The sequence below is a fragment of the Aotus nancymaae genome, unplaced genomic scaffold (assembly GCF_030222135.1).
Source record: "Aotus nancymaae isolate 86718 unplaced genomic scaffold, 86718_ANA_hifiasm-v0.15.2.pri h1tg000020l, whole genome shotgun sequence".
NCBI classification, from domain to species: Eukaryota; Metazoa; Chordata; class Mammalia; order Primates; family Aotidae; genus Aotus; species Aotus nancymaae.
This window is the reverse complement of record NW_026988432.1, coordinates 13,896,861-13,920,530: the sequence shown is the minus strand read 5'-3', so window position 1 is coordinate 13,920,530 and position 23,670 is coordinate 13,896,861. Positions and strand designations below refer to the sequence as shown.

Here is a 23,670-nt window from a genome sequence, read left to right as displayed (position 1 = left end):
GATTATAACACAGATTTAAGGTTGACTCTAGAAGATACTTCTCAAGAGTAGTCCAAAGTAGTTGTGCTAATTTATACTTCTTTCAGCAATATATAAGTGTTCTAATTCCTCTATATCCTCAGCAATACTTGTATTATCAGTCTTACTAAAAATGCTCACTCTAATGAGTGTGCAGTGGTACCTTACTGTGGTCTTAATTTGCATTTCTCTGGTGACTAATGATGTTGATAATTTTTTCATAAGCTTTGAGACATTTGGATTTTCTCCTTTGCGAAGTTCCTGTTCAAATTTTTTGGGAAGTTACTGTTTGACATTTTCTACTGAACTATCTTTTCTTTTATTATTGCTGTGTGGAAGTACTTGATACATTCTTGGTAATGGATCTTTCTCAGAAATATTAATTGCAAATACTTATCTATTTATTTGGAAGAGTCACAGAGCTTCCATGTCCTCCCTGGGCATGCTGACCTCCTGGAACCTCCACCATCCAGAAGCTTTCTGGAAACTCTGCCAATATTTTCTACCACTCTGTGGCATGTACTTTCATTTTCTTAAAGGAGTTTTTTTTTCTTTATGACCAGAGGTTCTTAATTTTAATGAAGTTTATTAATCTTTATAGCTAATGCATTTTGTGATCCGTTAACATTTTTGTCTAAATCATGTTGATGAAGATATTCCCCTTTGTTATCTTCTGGAGATCTTATGTTTAGTCATTTGTCTTTAGATCTATAAGCCATTGGAAATTTATTTTTGTGACCCCTGTAAAATATGGATTAAACTTAATTTTTTGTAAAAAGTGTGGAAATCCAGTTGATCTTGACCATTTATTGAAAAGACTCCCTATCCCCTTCCTTTGCTTAATGGTGACTTTGTTTGAAAGCAACATGAAATTGACTGGTCTGTTTTGGGCCTCCCTCTTCTATTCTGCTGCTCTATTTGTCTATCCTTGCACCAATATCATAATCTTAATTACCATAGCTTTATAGTTGGTGTCTGCAAATGTAAGGCTCCAACTTCATTTTTAAACCTCAAGATTTTCTTCATTATTCTTGGCCTTCTTTCTTTTCATATAAATTTTAGAATCAGCCTGGCAATTTACAAACACATATACACGCACACACGCACACAAACCTGCTAGATTTTGATTGGAATAGCAGAAAAAGATGGTAAATTTGGGAGAATACATATATATAATATTGAGTGTTCCATTCCATAAACATGATACACCTATCCTGCCATTTAAGTGTTCCTTCATTTCTTCCTATTAAATATATTCTTCAGTCTTCTGTCTGGTCTCTCACATACTTTGATTTTGTTTTTGATCCCTTTATAAATGTCATCAGTACTTAAACTTTACTAATCCAGTGTTGCAAATGTCAGGACAGAAGAGGAGATTCAAGGTCATGGGCAGGCCTAGCAGGGAGAATTTGGTTCTGGGTGGTCACTTCTCTGTTTCGATTGTTTTTGTTTTATTTTCCTTTTTTCCTGTGGCTTTGGTTGTTTTCCAAAGCCTTGATCTAGGTGCAGAGTCCCAGTTCACTTTTGGCTGTAACAACCTACTTTATTCACTAATTTATAACAAACCACGCTGGGAATTCATTCTTCCAAGACCTTGCCAATGATGAATTTCTTTGCACCTCTAGTTTTCAAGGTCACTTTTGTCAGTCAACTACTCACTATAAAGACATGTCATCTCAGGAAATCCCTCTTCAGGGGCTTTTTGCCCTTATATATATATATATCTGAATTTCTAGGATACATTGTCACTCTGCCCTCAAATCCCATCACTTATTAAGCAAAAGGGACTCCATATGAAGCCATTGGTCTTGCTGCCTGCACCATCTTCCCCTGATGTCCATCCTTCTGTTTTCATGTTCAGGTGTGGAGGGCAGGGCTTCCATTACCAGCTCCCTCAAGGTCGTTGCTCCTTGTGATGGTGATTTGCAAGTGAACCCTGGTTGTCTTTCCATGAAATTTCCGGTACTTGCATAACTCCCTTATCAACAGTGATGGAGGTTTCCCTTATTACAAATTTTATGTCATTTCTAATAACATTATCTTGGGAATAGGATGAGGTGGGTGAGAATTACATTTATGTTTCCAAACCTCATCTTCCCCTGCAGGTTTGAAGTATGTTTTACTAGTGAATATATGAGAGTATAGTGATTCATATCTATGTCTCCACACTCACAGGGCCATGACTGTATTCAATACCAAAGTTAAAGTGGCAATATTTTAATGAGACAGATAATATTTGTATTTTCCATACAGATGATGAAGCAGTGCAAAACATGAAAGGTCTTTTTCTGAAAGCTAATGCAGGACCTGTTAAAGTGTTTACCATGGATATTTATCATCATGACAATTCAAAATAGTACCTGTAATACAACCATTAAGTAGCTACTTATCAACTGCTTACTAGGTTTCTAGTAGTATTTTCAACACAATGTACACTTTAAAACAGCATGGCTTGGTTTCTGTGCTCAGGAAAATGTTTTGTACTTAGTGAATTATAAGTGACATAAGTAGTGACTTATGAGTGACAATCTAAAATTATACAGCAGTGGAAATATTTACATACAATAAAAGCATATTATCAAGAAATAAAGAACTCAAGATAGGCTCATAATAATATGGAAGATGATGGAAATGGTGGACCTTTGGGTGGCTCTTGAGTAATAGACAATATGTAGATAGGTGGAGTACTCATACATCCTGGACTTTCCTGTCTCAACCTATTATTATAATAATAGCTACATTTATCAAGAATTTACTGTGTACTAACTACTTTACATGTTACCTATAATCCTCTTAACCATGAAGTTATAAAAAATTTCCCCATTTTTCAAATAAGTGAAGCAAGACACAAACAGGTTGAACAGTCTCTTGAAGGTCACACGGGTCCAAGCTGGGAAGCTGGAATTGGAACCCAGATTTGCTTGGCTCTAAAGCCTTAGCTGTGACACCCTACCTCATGTATTTTGCATCCAAGGGCATACATTCTGGAAGATGTATCTTGATGTCTGGCTCAGAATATCTGGTCTCTGCTGTGTATGTGGGCTCTCAGTGTTTCTCTAGAGCTGTACATTGCCACTTCTTAATGGTAAAAATCATCTGTATGCTGCAAGCTTATCATGAGATCTGTGACTTGAGTCACTTCGTCTTTCAGGGAGACCATTTGAACTCTAGTTAATGACTGTCCTGGAAATAGATAAAACCCAGGCATCTAACCTTGGTCTTGGGTGGAGGATTGGACTGCCCAAAGTCTATCCTCCTGGTTCTGGCTCCCTCCTGTGTCCTTCTCTGGTTCTAATCTGCTGTCTCTGATTCCTGACTCTCAGCCTATAACTTGCCCTATGTCCAGGCACACACAGTTGGAATGGGAATGTGAAAGGACAGTCTTTAGAATGTTTGCTTTCCTGGTTTGTTGATCAAGGGAAAGATGAGCAACACGACACGATGGGGCACTCCTCTGTGCTTCCTGCAGAGTCAGGAGATGCCAAGTGCATTTCTGAGCTGGACAGAAAAGCCCCTGTGGAGTCCCTTCCTGATGTTCCCTCCATGATTTTCCTCTCTGTGCAGTCTGGGATGAGGGAGGGACTTTTCAATCATTGCTGTCACCACTGCTGCTGCTGTCATCAACCTCTCCCTTGGGAGTTGAGCCAATGGGAAGTCTGGGCAATTTTCCCTGAATCTTGGTAGAGATGCACTGGGAGGAGTGAGAAGTCTTAGGAAGGAGGAGGCAAGAGAAACTGAAGCCCAGCTGTGAAGGTCGCCGAACTGCAGTGAGAGGAGGTGAGTGTCATTCTTACTCATGCTGGGTTATTCTAGGCTTCCTAGTGTGCTTAGATTCCCTAAGATGGATGGATAGCCCCTAATGCCTGAGGTGCTGCATGCCCCGAACATTCACCTGGTATCAAAGTAACAGCTTTACCTCTAGCATCTGGGATTCTGGCAGACACATACCCCTTTCCAGGATAACCATAGGTAATCTCTGTTCTCCACATGGTTGTTGTGGATTAATCTTGGGGATTAGAATGACAATTGATGGCAGCATCTGTAATATATTGGCCAACATATCTAATTGAGAAAATTCAGCTTTATTCCTTACCTTATGAAAAAAGCGCCTAACAACTGCTGAATAGACCCTTAAGCTTATAAAAGATAATTCACACGCCGACTATATCTACTACCTGTGTCTGGCCTTTCTATCTCTGGTGTCACAGAACTACTGATTAAATACATGTGAGTGAATGAATTGATATTTACAGGCTAGTTTTACTTTTTTTTTTTAAGCAAATGGTCCAAAACCCAGGTGACAAGTTACATGCCAACTCTTAGGTCGATCACAATGCAACCATAATGATAATTCCCTAAAAGGTCTGCTATGTATTGAACATTACTTATTGATTATATTTGAAATTTAATCAATAATATTTGGCAACTTTAGCAACAATTTTGAGAGATTTGAGGTTTCAGTAAGTTTTTTAGCAATATGAAGCACTTTTGAATACTTGACAGAACGATTCAGAATCAGAGGTTCTCCAACAAATCCCAAACTATGTATTGCTGAGGTTTAGCGTATCTCCATCTTATAATCGCCTTCTACAATGACTTACAACCTTGACATCTCTGCTAATGCTTTTGCTTTCAATAAAAACAAACTAAAATGTTGGTTGCTCATGGGAAGGGAGAGGATACTAACATCTGTGGCTGTTGGAACAGAAATGGTAACAACAGGACATCTTGCATTTAATCATAGTTGTATCTAGAAGATTTTGATCCAAAGTCTTTGGCAGGGTTTTTAATGCTTATATATAAGCATAGATGTTTACTTACAGTATTTATTTACTTATGTTAATAAATAAAATAGCATTGATTTCTTGACAGGGTTTAAATAAATCTATTCTGGAAAAAACTTTTAAAGAGTTATAAAGTCTACCATTTATCTGAAATGTGGTTTAGAGATTGATAGATCATAGAATTAGGAAGGAATACATTTCACACCAAGGGAATACGTAGTTTCGTTTATGTTGAATGAATGAAGGCTGGGTTTGGGTTAGTTTCAAGATAAAAAGAGATTGTCTTCTTTGTTCTTGGAGAACTAATCAGATTATGTTTTCCTGTCTGAATTTGGTCTCATTGCTATAGGTAATACTGAGGAGAACACTGGTAAAGAGATAATCATAAGAGGCATTTAGTAGGTATGAGCCCTGTAGTCTGAGAATGTTCCCTATACAAGCAAAGATGCTGGTCAGGGGTGACACTGGTCATTAGGGTGGTCCTGAGATAGACTCAAGTTAGGAGGGTGGCAGAACACACAGGTGTCAGTCTCTTCCCTGGAGCCCCGCCCTCCACCCGTTGGACCTCACTAGCCTCTTCCCTCCCCTCTGCCAGATGGAGTTTCAGCATCATTTCCATTCCAAAGCCTTCCATAACTCCTCCACCTCCTCAAAGCACTTTACAAATAATTCCACCATCACTGCTTTCACATTGTAATCTAATTTTCAAATTTATTTCTAGATCATGGAATTTGGAGGGACAGGCAGGGAGAAAATTCTAATAATTTTCTAGTGCCCAGCAATGTTTAAACTGCAGTCTTAAGTTGAGGTGGTGTTTTACACTGTAGTTAGAGGCCTTTACTTTTCTTTCTTCTATTTCTTCTGAAATGGATTGTGAGATATGGTGAAGTTTTTCTTTAAATAATTTGCTTAACCTTTTATTCTTTAATTTTTAGTACTTTTATCTTTTTCTTCTTTCTGACTTTACTACATGCCTAGGCATGCCACAGCACCAGTAGCATTATCAGCACCAGCTCACATTCCTTTCCTTATTTAAAGACTATTTCACTGCAGAAGATCCCTTCCTCCTCCCCCCATCACACGTCCACCTTATCTAAGAAAGTTTAAATGTTTAGCCAGTCAAGTCTAGCTTAAGTTGTGCAGTCCGATCTCAGCCAGGGAATAAAGGACACAGAGTGGAGTCGCATTAGAAATAAAAACTTCCACTCTCCTTTGTTCTGTGTGCTCTCGTAGCAACCAGTCATATGGGAGGTATCCTTCTGCGCAGGAGTAAATTTGCTTTGCTGAAATTTCTGTGGCTAAGTGCTCGTTTTTCCTTACAACTCCAAGCCTTGTTTCTAACGTGGATGGAAAATCCTTTTTGCTGCTTCTTTTCATTTCATGTCCTCCTTTTCAATTTTTTTTATGAGAAGTTAAGAGCAAGTTTTGGATTGCAGGAGGTACGAACAGGGACAAAAATTAAAGCCAAAACTGAGAATGAGCTTAGTTTCTTTCTACTGACCCTTTTGTTTCATAACTAGCTTGTTTCAGCAGCCGACACTGAAGTTTGAGGTTTAGCTGAGCAAAGTTCTCTTGAAAAAGTATTATTTTAAAAGGTGAATTAGTGAGGCAAGCTATGCTTAACAGATATGCAATTTGAAGAATGTTTTAAGTCCCTATTTAGGCCAGCTTCAGTGGCTCACGCCTGTAACCACAACACTTTGGGAGGTTGAGGTGGGAGGATTGCTTGAGTCCAGGAATTGGACACTAGCCTGGGCAACATAGCAAGACCCTGTCTCTACAAAGAATTAAAAAAAAAATAGCTAGATGTGATGGTGTATACTTGTAGTCCCAGCTACTTGGAGGGCTGAGGTGTGAGGATTGCTTGAACTCAGGAGTTTTGAGGCAGCAGCGAGCTATGATGCTGCCACTGCACCCCAGCGAAGGTGACAGAAAGAGACCCTGTCTCAAAAACAAAAACTTCTATTCAACTATTTACATTAATTGAATCATTTCGTGAATAAAAGTTATAAAATTCTTGTATAAGATCATTACAGTGAGTCAAGAAAGGCGGAAACAAATAGTAACAATGTTCATTGGTATGTATATATATATATACATCATTTACTAATATAAATATATATATAGGGTTTACACACACACTCATATTTTTAATATATTTAGTGTTCACACATGAACTTTTTGAGGTTTAAAAGTAGGTGCTTTTCCTCGGTGTACACAGGTGTTAGCTAACAAGAACATGCCTTAGCAGATACAAATCCAAGGCCAGAAATGTTTTCTTCCACATGTTTTTACCTGTTTCAATCACAAATTGCAAATTCTGCCATGTACCAGATACCAGAAAATCATTAGACTGTGTGGGTGTGTAAAATGTTTGGGCAAACTGGTTTGGAATGGATTTTCCTACACATTATAGAGTAACTTGCCTTTCTGTCCATAAAACACGGAGCACCAGTTTGTGAGTGATTTAGTTCCAGACTCACATGCAGGACTCAGCAGAGGGATCCAGTGAGGACACAGCAATGCAGTAATAAGCCCAACCCAGTCTCTTATTAAAGGTCTTTTAAAGCCACACAACCATTCACTCGTACCCAATAGTCAACAGAGTGGGTCCAGGTCTCCACTCCATCCTGGTAGAGATCAGGGAGGGGGATAAATGGAGGTTCCCACCTTCCTGCTCGTCATTTTTTGAGGAGCTTGAGAAGAATATTCTGTGAGATTAGAAGGCATTAATAAGCATCTAGGATCATTTAGGACGAAAGGCCTGCCACTTTGTTTTCCTTCCAGATTTCTGTCCTATATTTTAGGTTTTGCCAATTGTTTCCAGGGTCCTGGTGTAGCGTGTGTGTGTGTGTGTGTGTGTGTCTGTTTTGTGAATAGAAATGGAAAAAGTTATAAAGACTCTAATTTATTTGTAGTTGGCAATAAAGTGAATTAAAAGCCTCCCTTCACTCAAATTCTATACATTTTCCTGTATCAACTGTTATCACCGTTTGTGCAAGTTTCTATTCCATGTTAAAAGTTAGTAATACATGAATGTCTTCTTTTGAGAAGTGTCTGTTCATGTGCTTTACCCTCTTTTTAATAGGGTTGTTTGTTTCTTTTCTTGTAAATTTGTTAAAGTTCCTTGTGAAATCTGGATATTAGACCTTTGCCAGATGGATAGATTGCAAAAATTTTCTCCCACTCTGAGTTTCACCTTCTTTGTCTAGGAAATTCAACCGCAACAAAATGAAAATATAGCTTCTGGGTTTTCTGATTCTTATAAAGCCAAAAAATGATGTGTAAATTCTCTCTCATTCATTACAACATGTGTAGTCTTGGAAAAGCAGTTGAATAGCTTGAAATTCTCAGCTGCAAAATGGGAATCAAAAACTAAATAGTACTAACAACATCATTGCTTGTGAAAGTCAAGAGAGATGCTAATTTGCTATTATCTGTTGCTGGATTTAGCTGGTGCAATAAAGTTATAAAGTCAGTTACAGATCTGTGAAGATTTAACTGTGTCGTTTGCCAAAGACTTTAGTATCAGAGTTGGCAAATTCTGGCCTTTGGTCCAAAACTGTCTGTACACCTGATTTTGTAAATAAAATTTTATCAAAATACAGCCATGTCTATTTGTTTATCTATTTCCTATGTCTGCTTTAATGCCACTACTGCAAAATTGAGTTGTGACGGATGACTATATGGCCCACAAAGTCAAAAATATTTACTATCTGGCTCCTTACAGAGAAAGTTGGCTAATCCCTACTCTTAGGAGTTCCGAATGAAACATATTCTGTAAGCTTCTACAGTGCATTCCTTAATCTTTCATTTAACTAAGCCCCGGGCACTATGCTAAAGAAAACAATAGCAGAGCACCCGCTCAAGTCCAGAATCTAGTTTATCTTCCTAAGTTTTGCCAAGGGCTCCTTTCTTGATCGCTTGTGAATCTCTGATCTGCTCCCTCAAGTACAAGTAGCTTCATCAGGAGGATCAGAAGGGTGTGTTGTCCTTCTGTTTTAAGCATTTCTTCATACTTGGTGTTACTGTCACATTGCCACATTCTCATGGCACTTAGCTTCTCTGACTCTCTGTGTCTCTGTCTGTCTCTCCCTCTTTCCCTTTTTCTCTCTCTAAAGCACATGCATGCATGCACAAACACACATACTGTATCATTGACGTTGCCAACTTTGGCTTATATGGCAGATAACAAAGGCATGATCAATGTGATTTTAACGTGTTCAAAGATATAAAGCCCCAGAAATTTTTAGTGGCATTGTTACCATGATTTATCTCAATAACCAACTACATTCAGAAGGAGACACCACCAATAGCAAAGGAACAAATATCTTTTTCCTCAGATACTTGTTCAGTTCTTGCCTGATAGGACTTCAATTTTATAGTGACCACATTTTTTACTGTCTAGAATAGATCAGATAATATAAAGCGAAGCAAAAATTCATGAACTCTTTTCTTAAAGATGCTCCCTGGTTCACTGAAGCACTGTGAAATCTACCCATGTATAGAAACTGGTTCTAAGTAAGAATAATGTGTCTATTATCAGCCATTCTCGAATCCTCTATATCTGGCCTCTGGAGAGGTAGCAGTTAACTGTAAAAAGATGTTTCAGGGACAATTATAAGAAAAGAATTCTTTAGGGCCCGCTCCCTCCAATGACAGAAGATCATATTATCTGGGTCTCTGCTATAAAGCTTAAAAAGGAAATCCTCATGACAATCTTGGTGACAGCATGTGATGGGCCCGCCTCCTTCTAGCTCTCCACCCTCTCACCAAGAAGAATGAACACTATGAGGCTTACACTCTCTGCTTCAGCGGAAAGCCCAGCTCACTGCAGGCATCCTCACAGAGTCCAAGGGTACTAAAGCATAAAGAGCAAGAACTGAGCTGTGTGTGGGGTCCAAGAGTTGTCGTATTAAGCCATACATATTTAAGAAGAATTTTAAAAGGATGTCAAGCTTTGAGTAGAATCATCACTACATGTGGACCCACTTCTATATATATACTAACTATATATATATATATATATATATATATATAACTATATATATATATATATATAGTTAGTAGGCAAAGGTCAGTAATGCCGTTACCTGGAGCATTGTTTTTTAAATAATTAAAATTGTTTAAAAAATTTCCCATTAAAATTGAAATTGGGAAACAATATCTATTTTTGTTCACAGAAAAACATGACAAAGAAGCTTAACTGAGAGCACACAGGCCTCTCTGGGCATATGTAGGGTTTTTTTCCCTTCCAAAACTAATTTTTAAGAATCCTTCTTTTCTTTTTTATTGTAGTATCAGGCTTTCCTCTTCCTTTGTTACTTTTTTCTTTCTATTTGTTTTTCTCTTCTCTGTCTTTTACCAGTAGCTACTCTGGTATCTGAAGGGCTGCCATGCTCTCTCCTGCCCCTGACCTAGTGATATGGTTCAGCTGTGTCCCCACCCAAATCTCACCTTGAATTGTATCTTCCAGAATTCCCATGCGTTGTGGGAGGACCCGGGGGAAGGTAATTGAATCAAGGGGGCTGGTCTTTCCCATGCTATTCTTGTGATAGGGAATAAGTCTCACCTGATGAGTTTATCAGGTGTTTCCACTCTTGCTTCTTCCTCATTTTCTCTTGCTACCACCAAGTAAGAAGTGCCTTTCACCTCTTGCCATGATTCTGAGACCTCCACAGCCATGTGGAACTGTAAGTCCAATTAAACCTCTTTTTCTTCCCAGTCTCAGGTATGTTTTTATCAGCAGTGTGAAAATAGGCTAATACAGTAAATTGGTACTAAAGATGAGGTATTGCTGAAAACATACCCAAAAATGTGGAAGCGACTTTGGAACTGGGTAACAGGCAGAGGTTGGAACAGTTTGGAGGACTGAGAAGACAGGAAACTGTGGGAAAGTTTGGAACTTCCTAGAGACTGGATGAATGGCTTTGCCCAAAACGCTGATAGTGATATGGATGATAAGGTCCAGGCTGAGGTGATCTCAGGTGAAGATGAGGAACTTGTTGGGAATTGGAGCAAAGGTGCCCTAGAGATTTGTGAAACTTTGAACTTGAGAATGATGATTTAGGATCATTCTCAATTATCCTAGTGAAAGGATCATTTCTAAACAGTGAAATAAATTCCTAATGAAAGAAATTTCTAAACAGCAAAGCATTCAAGAGGTGACTTGGGTATTGTTAAAGGCATTTAGTTTTATAAGGGAAGTGGAGCATAAAAGTTTGGAAAATTTGCAACCTGAATATGCAGTAGAAAAGAAAAACCCATTTTCTGGGAAGAAACTCAAGCTGGTTGCAGATTTCTAATGTTAATCCCCAAGACCATAGGGAAAATGTTTCCAGGCCATGTCAGAGACCTTCATGGCAGCCCCTCTCATCCAAGGCCTGAAGGCTCAGGAGGAAAAAGTGGTTTTGTGGGCTGGACCCAGAGTCCCTGTGCTGTGTGCAGACTAGGGACCTGGCACTCTGTGCTCCAGCAGTGGCTGAAAGGGGCCAACGTACAGCTCAGGCTGTGTCTTTAGAGGGTAGAAGCACCAAGCCTTGGGAGTTACCATGTGATATTGAGCCTGCGGGTGCACAGAAGTCAAGAATTGAGGTTTGGGAACCTCCGCCTAGATTCTGGAAGATGTATAGAAATGCCTGGATGCCCAGGCAAAAGTTTGCTGCAGGAGTGGTCTCATGGAGAACCTTTGCTAGGGCAGTGCAGAAGGGAAATGTGGGGTCAGAGCATCCACACAGAGTCTCTACTGGGGCACTGCCTAGTGGGGCTGTGAGAAGAGGGCCATCGTCCTCCAGACCCCAGAGTGGTAGATCCACTGACAGCTTGCACTGTGCACCTGGAAAAGCCACAGACACTCAACACCAGCCCATGAAAGCAGCTGGGAGGGAGGCTGTACCCTGAAAAGCCACAGAAGCAGAGCTGCCCAAGACCATGGGAACCCAACTCTTGCATCAGCATGACCTTGATGTGAGACCTGGAGTCAAAAGAGATTATTTTGAAGTTTTAAATTTTGGCTGCCTGCTGGATTTCAGGTTTGTATGGTCCCTGTAACCCCTTTGTTTTGGCCATTTTTTTCCCATTTGGAGTGGCTGTATTTACCCAATTCCTGTACCCCCATTGTATCTAGGAAATAACTAGCTTGCTTTTGGTTTAACAGGCTCATAGACAAAGGGACTTGCCTTGTCTCAGATGAGACTTTGGACTGTGAACTTTTGGGTTAATGCTGAAATGAGTTAAGACTTTGGGGGATGGTTGGGAAGGCATGATTGGTTTTGAAATGTGAGGACATGAGATTTGGAGGGGCCAGGGGCAGAATGATATGGTTTGGCTGTGTCTCCATCCAAATCTCAACTCGAATTTTATCTCCCAGAATTTCCACATGTTATGTGAGGGACCCAGGAAGAGGTAATTGAACCCTGGAGGCCAATCTTTCCCGTGCTATTCTCGTGATAGTGAATACGTCTCACACGATCTGATGGGTTTATCAGGATTTTCTGCTTTTGCTTCTTCCTCATTTTCTCTTGCTGCCACCATGTAAGAAGTGCCTTTCACCTCCCACCATGATTCTGAGGCCTCCCCAGCCATGTGGAACTGTAAGTCCAATTAAATCCTTTTTTCTTTTTCTTCCCAGTCTTGGGTATGTATGTCTTTATCAGCAGCATGAAAGCAGACTAATACACCTGGCATGTCCTGCTGTGGCCACCTCTCCATCTCCTGGTCCTGACCGAATCTCTCTTATCTTTCAGGTCTACATTTCTGTGGGAAATAGTTCCTAATCCCTCTAGTACTCATTGACGTCTATGACGCCTATTTCCAGGTTGTCCAAACAGCATCACTTATGGTACTTTTCATGCCACCTCGTAATTGTTTGTGAGCTGTCTCCCTTAGTGGACTGTGGTCCCATGGAGGGCAAGAACTGGGTCTTCTGCTCCACAGTATCCCCACACTGTGGTGCCAGATCCAGCACCCACTAGGCCTGTGATAAAAATTTGTTCAGTCAGTGAGTGGATGAATGAATCTACTGATTGGAGGGAGAAAAGGCCACTAGATGAAGGATTTGAATGGGCAGATTTGTTAAAATTAATTCTAATATAGTTAGCTTCTTTGGCTTCATGAGCAGGCTGGTCTCTAAAATAAGATAGTGATAATTTTTCTTATCTCTGGAAAGATAGTCTTTGTAGGCTGATTCAGAACTCACTTGCCCAGAATATTCCACTATTGTTGAGTCTGATTTACAGAGTATATGCATTGGTATGCCTATCAGGTGCTTGGAGACACCGAGTCCTCATGGATATTCTTTTGGGATGAAAGGAAATGGGAAGGGATTATATATGTTGAGGATTCTAGCTGCAGGCACAGTCAGGAGAACTGCATGTACCAGTGATCTGATTTGCCTTATTTTTCCTGATATGGTTTTGAATTATGTGTCCTGAGTGGCTCAGCCAGTCCATGCGACAGTTGATGCGTGCAAGCAAGCAATTAGCCTTGATTCTCTGCTAGATCAGTTATCAGTGAGAATAGCCTTTTTTCCCCCCAATGACATCTCTGGGGCAGTGATGACAGCAGAAAACTAATAAGAGTTAGAAGGTCTGATCTTTGTCAACACATCTGATATTTACCTGTTTTGTGGTTTTGAGCAGTTTTTTAATCTTTGACGTTTCATATACAAATATTTATAAAGAGTTATTTAATGTGATGGCACTTCATGAGATCAGCAATGCCTTCCGGATTCATTTCCATTTCTCAATCACCACTATTTGATCATAAAACAGGAGTTATATAAATATAACAAGGTAATATTTTAAAGTAAACATTAAATTTAATTACCTTCATGATCATAATATTAGCAGATAATTGTGGATTAAGGCGTACATGATATTTGCCTTGAGGTTAGGTCATATTCCTATTTTTAGATTACATCGGAAAAAGGGGGATTTCAGTTACAGTAGTCTAGTGTAAAACATATTCCTTTACTGTGGAATTTGGGTGAATTGGGGTTAGACTACAAGGTAGATGAAAATCTTGCTCTGGATTGACACTGGGCACCATCACTAATATCATATGAACCCCTGCTTTTCATAATCAAAATGCTGACATAACTTTTCTGAGTTGTTATAGGGAATTGTTGAAAATTCTATATCTCTGCTGTGCAGTTTTGTGCTTCAACTTTCCTGCTACCATTTTTTTAACAAGCAGAAATAGTATGATAATAAATGGAAACAACTCATACATCTTCCAGAAAGTAATTTAATCACTAGAATAAACTATTCTTAGAATTTCTGCTGTTATTAAAGTATTTGATAATTTCCAATCTAAGATGGTTTTATGTTGGAGCTGGTCTAAATATTGTAATATTTTAAAAATATTGGTAAGTAATCCACTTTTCATTTATGATAGGATCTAAAAATAAGTTTATCTTCTTTTAAAATAATTCTGATGAACTCGCAGCCAGAAACTAAATTTGGTAGTGGTCAAATTCATCACGTGCTGCCTAAAGGATGACAATAATCCAAAATTTAAGTATCTGATGTTAAGGTGTTATGGAAATATGAAGCACTTACGAAGAGTACCTTAAATAATAAAAAGTCAAAGAAGGAAGTTAAAGGCTAAAGAATGAGTTGCAGCTTTCATTGATGCCTTTGACTTGGGTTTAATGAGGCAGAAATTATTGGCCATTGGGTAAAAAATATCGTAGCTACTTTTCTTTATAAAGATCATGTCCTGTGAACATGCACTAATTACTTTATAAATCAAGGAAATTTCTGATGTCTTAAATCCTAACATTTCACCATGCTGTTCTTTGAGAATTCCAAGACTTGGGAATGCATTTCAGGCCAAGGAACCCAGAAAAGAACAAGTTTGACCTGTGCTACTAAATGGGTCACTGTAAAGAATTGCATTACAATACAATTGTGTAGTATTTCCCAAGTTATGAAAACAGAAACTCTGCATGCCATTTCTATGGTATGAACTAAATTAGAGGCAGGCCCTAGAGTGAAGCTTACTCAACCTTAAGGGAAAAGAAACAATTTTCCCAAGAGTTGAATTCTTATGAATGATGATTAACCTGATAGGCTTGGATGAATTTTTCTCAGTCGCTAACAGGCTTGGTTCCCAATATCTGGGGTGGAATAACGTGAGGGCTGTGGGATTTGGTTTGCTAAATGAAGAAGGTGTTACCACTCTACTGTTCTGTGGGCCTTAGCCCAATTACGATGTCTGGGGATTTCAAAAACAAATTGTTTTCTGACTAATTTATATTCAAATAAACATTGAGTGACAAAGTGGTTTGGCCTTTTCTTAAACAACTTCAGTTTTCTGCTTATTTAAGCTCTGGCTGTCCCCATCCATGTGGCTGCTGAGTGGAGTGTCAAGAGGAAACTTCTCACTGGTCTCCCAGGAGGGACTATTCCCAAGCACCCAGGCTATTCTTAGGTAGCATGTGACTTGATGTGTTTTTAAAATCATAGAAATTAATAATTCCACTGTACTCTCTAGTCAAATATTTCTCTTGAAAAATAAACCCAAAATTTCTTTGAAAAAATTAAATGACTAAAAATGGTCAAAATATTTTGAAATTGATGAGCAATTATGCAGGACTTGTCCTACTAAACACTGAAATATATTCTTATTAAATAATTTTAATTGGCAAAACATAAATGGACAGATGAATGGAGCAGAGTGTAAAGCTCAGAAATAGACCTTTAGTTAAAACAGCTTATGATGAATTGGTATCACACATCTTTTGGGAAAAGAGAGCTTACAGAAATAATAGCAGTATATTTGTTTAACCACTATTATTATTATTACATATGTATATCATTACCTCATACCTAAAAATTACAGGATGAAAAATAAAACAAAATAAACTACCAGAAGGAGTGAGTAATTAAGCACTGGATCACAGAGTAGGGAAAGAGTCTCGAAACATAAATCACAGAAGAAATAATATATTTTTCACTATGTAAACATATAAATTATACCTAGGTAAACATTATCACCAGAAATTTAAATGCCCATCAACGAATTGCAGCATTTATTTATGACAAGTAAAATCTGAGCTCTCTGTGATTCCCTTGTTCTTCCCTTTACAGTTGCCTCCCACGACCATAGATTCAACTATATGTCAACAGCTGATGAGCACCTCAAACTTGAGTCCCCAAATCTCATTCTCTATAATATTTCACATCTCAGAAAATGTTACAAACTCTTGTTCAATTACCAAAGCCATAAGTCCAAATGTTATATGTGTGTGTGTGTGTGTATATATATATATATATATTTTCATTTTCTTCCCTTTCCATATAAAATTCGTCAATGTAGCCTGAAAATTCTACCTCCTAAATTTATCTGGAGTACATTTTCTCCATCCTCGATGGCACTCCCTGGTCCACATCACTATTATTTCTGGCCTGGTCTTTTCAAATAATCTCTTTTTTGATTATTTTGTTTCTACTCTTGACCCTCTCTGATTTGTTTTGTAGAGCAGCTAGAGTGTTATTTTTTAAAAAAGTAAAATAAGAACAAGCCATCTCTTGCTTAAAATCTTTCACTAGCTTCCCTTCCCATTTAGGATAAAATTCAAACTCCTTCTGACAGCCTATGAGCCTCTACACAGTCCCTGGTTTTCCTCACCCTATGCGACTCTTCTTGCTGCTCTTTCTTTCTACAATACTCTCTTCCTTTCCCCTCCTGCTCATACAGTCCAGCTCTATTCTTATATTTTAGATCCCGACTTAGATTTATTTCCTTAAAAATGCCTCCATTGACATTACAATCTAAATAAGTGATTCCCATCCCATTTCTGTTTCTAGAAACCCATTTTTTCCTTCATAGCACTTACTATTTATAGTGTGTGTGTTTAATGTATTAAAATTAATTTGACAGGTTTCAAGCAGCTGAAAAACAGCATTTTTCTCATGTAATTAGAAGTTTATAGAGTTAGGTAAGTGGCTGCTGGTCTTGCTGTTAGTGGCTCAAGGCTATTAGGACAGATGTCTCTGTAATTCCTTTGTTTTTTCCTTCAATGTTGACTCCCCAGTCACAAGGACACGACTCTACCTCCTGTATCCTACATTCCAGGGAAGAGCAATGAAGAGCATTGGATAAAATTGGCACCTAACAACTGAGTAGCTCCTCTCTTGGAAAAGTTTCCTGGAAGCCATAGACAGCAGCTTCTGCTTGCATGACTATTGGCCAGAATCTAGATACATGTTCCTCCCCATCTGCAAGGGAAAAGGGAATTTTTTTTTTAACTGGGCAACATGGCGTCTCTTATTTTCCATTAGTTTTCTTTCAACTAAACAAAATTTAGTTTCTTTTAAAAGAAAAAAAGGGAGCATGACTCTTGGGTCTTAATATTCTTGGCTACAGTGTGTATGTTTGTTTACTAAATACCTGTTTTTCCCAACTTTTAAAAGAAGGAATCATGTTTCGTTTTTCAAAACATGTGTACCCATGGCCTACATTTGGGTAAGCAGTCAGTAAATTGTTGAACAAAGGAAACTTACTGAGAATCATGGCATAGCACTTCCTGAAGTTTCCAGGTCAGGGATGTTATGTTGAGGTGGTCCTGTTTGCACTGAAGGCTAAACCTTTGCTCATGCTCTAGGTGTTCATACTATAGCCCACCTTTTGGAGGAATTTTCTTCTGAAATTATTTTCCTGTTTCTCCTCACTACAAGAAGACTTATTATCTCCCAACTTAAAAAGATACAACTATATGCTGACTGTTACCTTCCCAACCCCCGCTCTGACCTCTTTCTTGAACTGGGTAAAACTATCTGTCTGTCATTACCATCTAGAGGCTGCTCAAATGTAACATTATCAAAGCAACTTTCAGTTGAGTATTGTGGGGCAGACAGAGTGAAATCCAGGAGAAATTCCCTAATTCTGGCTTGAGTAGCAGAAAAGAGAGCTCTAAAAAGTTCGGTGAATGTGAGGGAAATTCCTGCAGATTTTTTTTCTCTCTATTGCCTCTATTCTTGCACATCACAGTCCCCAGCTGGACCTGTATAGGTCCATGTTTATCCAGCCAGAGTGGCCAGAAAAGGCTTCTACCTAGTTATATAAACCAAAGAACCTTGAAGTGATTCTTTCTTCTACTCCTTTCATTACCTTCCACATCGAATCAGCAAGTTCTGCTAAATATACTTCCAACTTTGCATAAATCCATAACTTTTCTCCATCTCCACTGTTACATCTCTGTTCACAGCCTTCTCCTGTCCTATGCTGAGTAAGAGCAGAGGCTCTGGTTCCTGGCCACCCTTGCTGGATAAACATGGACCTATACAGGTCCAATTGGGGACTGTGATGTGAGAGAATAAAGGCAATAGAGAGAAAAAAAATATGCAGGAATTTCCCTCATGTTCATTGAACTTTTTAGAGTTCTCTTTTCTGCTACTCAAGCCAGAATTAGGGAATTTCTCCTGGATTTCACTCTGTCTGCCCCACAATACTCAATTCAGAATTTGGGGCTGGGCTGAGTTAAATAAATAAATGTATTTATTCAGGAAAGGACTAATAGAGGGGAAAAGTTAAACTTACCACTGTCTTCTTTGTACTTAAATTCTGTCCTTCCCAGATCAATCTGTTGATATTTACTTTTTAGAGTTTTCAAGTGTGTATCTACACATTCTGTCCAGGTATTATAGAGGAGTCTGTGGAAAATAAAAAAAAGACTGTGTTTCCTCTCTCGCCTATTCCTTGGAGTGTTAATGGATTACACTAACAGGCTTTCTAATATTGAACCAGCCTTGCATTATTAACATAAATCTTTCTTGGTTGTGATGTATTATAATTTTCGTATATTGTTGGGTTTGATTTACTAATATTTTATGGAGGATTTTTCCTTTATATTCATCAGGGATATTTTTTCTCTAGTTTTATTTTTTGTATTCTGTCTGATTCTAGTGTTAGGGTGATGCAGGCCTTATAAAATGAGTTGGAAAGTGTTATCTCCTATTTTCTGGAAGAGAAGATGTAATATTGGTGTTATCTCTTCTCTAAGTATTTGGTAGAATTGTCCAAGAAAACATCTGGAACTTGCCATTTCTATGGTTGGAAGGTTTAAAACTACACATCTAATTCTTTATAGGTATACACCTATTCAGGTTATTGGGTGACTTTGGGTAGTTTGAGGTTTTTCACAGCATTGGTCTAGCTCTTCTAAGTTGTTAAATGTATGTGCATAAAGTTATTCTTAGTGTTTTTTAAAAAATTCTTTTAATATCTGTGGGGTCTGTGAAGTCTGTGAGTCTCTTTCATTCCTGATATTCTGACTTTGTGTTCTGATGTTCTCTTTTTTTTTTTGACAGTCTTTTTAGGGGTTAAATCTTATTGATTAATTTAGAAAATCATCTTTTGGATTAATTTGTTTTTATATTGTTTTTATTGATTACAGCTACTTTCTTTATGATTTTCTTGTTTCTGTTTGTTTTTGGTTTATTTTGCTCTTGTTCTAGTTTCTTGAAGTGAAAGTACAGATTATTGGTTTGAGATTGTTCTTCTTTTTTTTTTTTAGTACATAGATCATTCCAACCTTCTTGTCTTGCTTACCTATATCTACTCCAACAGTGAGAAAACCTGACTTGCACCATCTTTGATCCATTTATTTAATCATTCAATTCCACTGGACATTTTGAGTATTATATAATGAGACTCTGATTCCTGTTTACATCTACTTTTTAAGTAGACAGCAATGGTTTTAATGGCAATTGGTGGTGTCTGGTTTAAATGGCAATTTGATTGTCAAAGTTTTTGTAGTACTATTCTCATCTGCCCTGTTTTCACAGTACCCAGCAGTCAATCTGAAACGAGCTCATAATTCAGTCAATAAAGCTTTTGGTCTATTGATTCTATTCATTTTCGCAGATTAATGGAACAGTGGTGAACACAGGACTTCATATATGAATTTAAAGCATTCTTTTCTCCATTTCCTACTTCTTTGTGATTGTCCTCAAACCCTCTACCTGGGAGGGGAAGGGGTGCTACACTTTCGCTGGTGTCCATTTTCTGCAGGGTGGTAGTTGACAGGATCCCACCTCACGACCTTGTGCACAAGTGTGAGTGGAAGGGGAAGGGCTCTGTTATCTGTGTCTGCAGCCACCATCAAAGGATGAAGGCAGGACACTGCTGCTTCTGCTTGTGTTTACTTAGTGTGGAGTGGGGATTGTCATTATGGTTCTACCCTACAGTTTTTACAGCAATCAGGCCAGCAGGGAGGATAGAGGGTGTTGCTTTTCTTGTGGCATCTGCTTGTAGTGGGGTGATTATCATCCAAAGGATTCTTCCTCTTCCTGGACCTCTGGTTATTTTTATCCCTGCCTCTATTAGTATTACAGTTTCAGGGCGTGGTTAGCAACAGCACCTAGGCTGGAATGTAAAGGAAGAAAAAACAACAACAAATGTAACACTAGGTGCCCCTTCAAGTCCGGAGATTCCTGGCTAGTCTTCCTTCCTTTCTTCCCCTTTAGCGTTTTCTCATAGTTACTCTATGGCTTTTGTCCAGAAGTTTAAGTTGTAATTAGCAGGAAAGAATATGGTGGAGGGTGTTTTTTACATCTTGACCAGAACTGGAAGGTACTGTAATTATTATTAAATTATTAAATTCTTATAATTTCAGTTTCTATTTTACCTTTTACTCAAGTGTTAATGGGAGGATTTTTACTATCCACATGAAGGATCATGTTGTGAGTTTTTCTGTTGTTGTTGATAGTAAACTCTAGTTTTATTGAATGCGATCAGAGAATATTGTTGTAATAGTCTTCCTTTATTAAAGTTACTGATATTTTCTTTGTGATTTACATGTGATCAATTTCTATGCATGAACCATGGGCATTTGAGATGAATGTGTTCTCTACTATTAGGGTATGGAGTTCAATACATTCATATTTAACATAATGACTATGTTGTTTAAATCTTTTACAACCTTACCTTATTTTATTTCCATTCTGCACGTCACACACACGCACAAACACACACAGTCACACTCTCACACACAGAGATTCCATAGAATTTTATTCACCTTCATCAGAACAAAGGGGGCTGATAGTCTGGGAAGATGTTGCCAGAGTGGGAGAAAAACTAACTTCCAAAAGATGTGCATGCATTTTGCATGGTGGGGTGGGGTGAGTGTGTCACATGTCACTGGTGCTCTAGGAATGGTGACAGTGTGAACATGTACGAGAAAGGAAGAGACAAAAGAGAAAGGGAGGCATAATTGTGGTGAGGAAACAGTGCATTTGAAGAGAGATGAAAGTGTAAATAGTTGCTGGTGTGAGTGAAAGTTTGGGGGGGAAGAAATATTTTAAAAGAATGTAGGAAGTATTTTTGCTGTTTGTGTGCTTTGTGAAATCCTTAAGGTGGTCTGTTTAAGAAGCCTAAGTGAATTAAATGGAATTTGTGTTTTCTTTGAATATCATTTCCTTCACAGACTGGATCCTGGTGGTTCCCAGTTTTTATTCTCAATTTTACTTTTATTTTATATCTCATTTATAATGAAATTGATAGAATTGGAAATGCAATGACTGCAATAAGATAAACTCTTAAGAGTTTCCTAATCATATTAGACTTCCCATTCGTTTATACTTATTTCATGTGTTCTTATGTTTCACATACACTGGACATATTATTTTTTCTTAAAGATAGAATTGCTATATGCTATTGCAACCTTGCCCATACATTAAAGGCATCTTTCTAAGGAAGGGTTCACTTGAGTTGGAAATTTATTATTCCAAAAATAGTAAGGAAACTACTCTGAGTTGAAAGGGTTCATTTTTGTTTTTGATAGGGTTATATATGGGATTCTCTGTTTCTCATAGACCCTTATGAGATCAAATGGACAGTGATTTTTTTAAGCAGGTTTTCTGGGGATATTTATGAATAAGTCAAGATAGTAGGCATATTGTCTTCTGACTTCTAAGGATAAGTTTAAGAGGACATAGTGGGAGACAAGCTAGGAAATGATGAGGAAGGCTTCATGGTTCAAAAAGAAAAAAAAATCATAGGCACCCCGGGATCTATTTTACCTGCTTCTGTTTTTTAAACTCTCATTTTAGGAGTACTTGTGCAGGTTTGTTATATAGGTCAACTGCATGTCTCGGGGAGGTTTGTATAGAGGTTATTTCCTCTCTCAGGTAATAAGCGTATATTGAAGGTGGAGGGCTGGAGAAGGGAGAGGATCAACTGCTTCTTGTTTTAGAAAGACACAAGCTTATTGAGCCCTACTTTACTCATGTTGTAAAATGGGAGACTTTGACTTAAATGATATCTAAAGTTTCCTTTGGCTTACTATCTATTAATAAAGGAAAAATTGGGTTTATATTTAGTTTCAAGACCATTGAATTAGCATATTAAATTAAAGTTAAAGTAGGGATTTAAGCCTCACTCTGCAAATGGAAAAAAATAGGTAGTGGTTTTAAAGCTTTCATTTATAAACAGAAAAATAATTTTAAAGGATAAGAAAATAGAAGCTTGTAGAAAAATTAAATACATGGTTTATGTTTAACTTTGCCATTGAAACTGGTCAAGGTAAAACTGAATGAATCTGGATATTTAGAATACTTACTTTCTCATGGCAAATAATGTCATTCAAAATGTGGTGATAAAATAATTCAGGAGGTGGAATGAGACCAATTGTTGCATTTCTTTGTGAAGTTGAAATCCTGAGGTAGAAAGTGAACTTTAATTTGCTTCTGAAATTAGAATTGGATTTTGTTTAGGACACCTCCCTGTGTTTGTTCATGAATCTCATAGAACTAAAGAGTCCGAATAGAAAAGGTAGCACTAATAACAATAGTGATGACTTGATTCTTCAAGAATTTACCGTTTATTATTCTGTTGGTTGGGACTGGGACAATGTGATGAAATGATGTAGCACAAAGTGGAAACCAACAAAACCCCGAAGTTTGAATTCTGATCAGAGAGATTATAGGAAGTTCCAATGATTGCATTCATTTAAATGCATGAGGAGAATACTATAGCATGTTATTTATTGCTAAGTGAAAGCTGAGATTATTCATTTCAAAAGTAAAAGAGAAACAGAAGAAGGTGGAGGAAATAAAGCAAAAAAAAAAAAAAAGAAGGGGTAAATATTTGCATGTAAACAAGAGATGTAGAGTAATTGAATTTTTTTATGCCCTGCCAACAGTAAAACAACAAAGAATTCATCAAAAAGTAAAAATAGACCTAACGAGCGATCACTTAGAATGAATTAACATTGTAGAATGTGCAATTAAGCCATGGAACTTACTACCACAAAATTTCATTCAGATAAATAGATAGATTAGAAAGATCCGATTTGGTAAACACAGTTTATATAAAAATTTCAATGTCTGGAATTTGGAACCAACAAACAAAATATCAAGCAAACAAATAAAACACAAAAGACATCAGCTTCCAGGGAATAGGCTTATATATTTTAGGATGTGCAAAGAATATCCCTTAATTTGGAACTTTTAGTATACCCAAGTCATTTCCATTTTTTGGGAACTACTCTAAATCTAGCACCCCTTACCATGGCCTTGCCGTTAGTATTTGGTCACCAAATAATTCTTAAATCCTCAGCCTAACTACAGAGCTCTATCTAACCAAAGCTGACAGTCTCCTCTACTGACACCCTCATGTCATCCTGAATTAATCCCTCATAGTTTCCTTAAACCCCTCTCAAATGGAAGTTGTTCATTTCCCATGTGCACCTTAATTTAGGCCAGGAAGAGAAAAAGCTGTCTTTTGGCTCTTTGCCATCATTTTCAAGGCATTTTTCTATAGTTTTCTTTTACTACTCTTCCTCCTTTGAAGCCCTATACATCTACATCTATTCCTTCTTTCCAAGCTTGGTCATGACCATCTGCCAAGCTGCCAAGTTCTT

At 37.8% G+C, this 23,670-nt stretch overlaps 1 protein-coding gene across 1 annotated transcript in view; it reads left to right on the top strand.

Moving 5' to 3' along the window:
• Nucleotides 1-3,730: 3,730 nt before the first annotated feature.
• Nucleotides 3,731-23,670, top strand: part of SERPINB7 (serpin family B member 7) — a 59,039-nt gene continuing 39,099 nt past the window's right edge. Inside the window, exon 1 of the mRNA XM_012465370.2 lies at nt 3,731-3,795. The gene's annotated coding sequence lies outside the window, so the exon portion shown is untranslated. The remainder of the gene's footprint in view (nt 3,796-23,670) is intronic.